This window comes from Brassica oleracea, chromosome C3 (assembly GCF_000695525.1).
Source record: "Brassica oleracea var. oleracea cultivar TO1000 chromosome C3, BOL, whole genome shotgun sequence".
In the NCBI taxonomy this organism is placed as follows: Eukaryota; Viridiplantae; Streptophyta; class Magnoliopsida; order Brassicales; family Brassicaceae; genus Brassica; species Brassica oleracea.
In genome coordinates, this window is record NC_027750.1 from 15,727,050 (window position 1) to 15,729,355 (window position 2,306).

Sequence of the window (2,306 nt, forward strand, 5' to 3'; positions counted from 1 at the left end):
TTCTGGACTTCCTTTACGCCGAAGAGAGTTCGAAAGGCGTTGAGGTTTGTGCATCCTAGTCCTGCTTTGGGCGGAGAAACAGGGAGTGATTCCGAGCCCGATGACCAAGGTCCCGACGATGCTCCCACAGTTGCGACGGGGCTGAATTCTTCGAAGGGGATAGATATCGACCTCGGTGACCTAGAGTTTTTGGTGGACGATTGCATGCTTCCAGGATGGGATCCAGACCTTGCTTTCGGCGATGGAAGCGGTACGAGTGAGGTCCCTATTCCGGACTTTGATGATTTCTTCGCTGGTCTTCCCTCGGGCTTCGATGCTTCTCTGGCTACGAACGAGTCGGGGAGGCCAAAACTCATCGCGGAAGGATCTCGTATCATCAACGGGGTATAGGCTTTAAGAATTTTATCGTTTCAAGTATATATATATATATATATTTTTTTTGCTTATAACGTGTCAATCGGTTTTATAGGGCTTGAACTTGCTTGGATCGGCCATTGAGGCTAGCCATAGAGAGGCCATGATCTATCGCTTTAAAAAGGCGGAAAAGGATCTTGGTCGCATGCTAGACGAGATGTTGGCGCGAGATGCTCAACTCGCTCGTGATCATGCCAGGGCTGTTCGTAGGGCGGAACAGAAGGGCAAGAGGGAGATTGTCGAGGTGATGAAGACTCGCGCCTCTCAATTCCAGGTTGAGTACGGGAACCTCGAGGATGCTTTCAACTTGCTGGGCGACTTCTGTGAGTGTCGGGGTTCAATCGGGAGCCTTTGGAAGACGCGGGCGGATGACTACGTTTTCGAGAGGGAGATGGAGTTAATGAAGGGTGGCATGAAGGATCATGCTCACGCTGAGACGCTCATTCCTCCGATCGAGAGAGGGAGATGGAGTTAATGAAGGGCGGCATGAAGGATCATGCTCACGCTGAGACGCTCATTTCTCCGATCGACGGGAGGATTCGGGGATTCTGGGATCCCATACCGGTTTCTCATGATACCGTAGACACCACGACCGAGTTTGCCGGTGACAATGAGGAAGTGAACTATCCTGCGGATGCATTCAGAGCTTCCTTGTCCGGGAATTTTAACTTTGATCTGTGAGAGGTGGGTGTTTGACGGGAAGAAGTTTTTCCCTTATCTAGTATTCTGCAGCCGAGTGTGGCCTTCGTTCATATATGTCCGGCCGAGTGTGGCCTTCGAACTTTGTATGGGCCTGTTTTGACCGCTTTTATCTTTATCGGGACTGGCCGTTGGTGGCTTTGAACCCCTACCGCCATGCGGTTTATATATATATATAATGGATGTTTGTTTGAGTTACTTTGTTTCGAGTGGGTTTGAAGTAAACATGAGTTGTCTTCTCATATTTAATTCCGTTGAGGCGTTCAATCTGTAGGTTTGTTCGAGACATGAGTTTTCGTAAAAAAATATTTATTCTAACGGACTTTTGGAAACGTCAAGATATGAACGGAGAGACATGTTTTAGGATCTCGTATCGTTTAGATATCATGTCTTGAGATGTCTGAGACTAATGCGATGGGTTTAGGGCTAGACCTAGGTTTACTCTCGGTTTTAAAGTTTGTGGGGTGACTAGCCGGCTATCGATTTTCCTGTTGCGATTTCTACCTTATTCGTACCGATTTAAAGTCCGCGACAGGTTCTCGGCTTATATGACTTGTATGGCATGAATCGAGCATCTTTCCAGACACAATTTTTAAGCCAACTGGAAGTGCCAGACCAAAATTTCGGATTTTTCTTTGTAGCGCGCTTTTGTCCTTGTGTTGGACGTTCGAAGATCAAAAGAGTGATCAAGTTGCGTTTGTTTAAGACGGCTGATGTGTTCGTCGGGGCCAATCGACGAACGGAGTGTAAGGTTTTTGTGGTCGCGTTCGGATGATTTGTTCGCATCGTCTCGACTTTTAACTTGGTGACGTCTCGCAGTTATTTCGAAGACTACGTATATTTTCGGTGCTGAAGAGAGATTGTTTTGTGATTTTGGGCCGTATGAGGCCGCTGACAAGAGTCTTAATGTTTGTAGATTTTCTAAGCGTGTTCTGAGACTTTTGCGTTAATTGAAGCGTAAGTGTCTTAAAAAAGAGCGACGCATATTGTAGTAAAATTTTTCGAAATCTCTAAAAAACTCTATTACAATAACGCATCTTTTCCTATGTGGGATTATACGAGTATACGCACCCACTCCCCCCCCCCCCTTTTTAGAGAGGGGGATTGAACTCGTATTTCGACGAGCTGCCTACGTACCTCTTTCGAGGATCAAGCCATCTCGTAGTTCTATTTTATGCCGCGAGCGTTTTTAC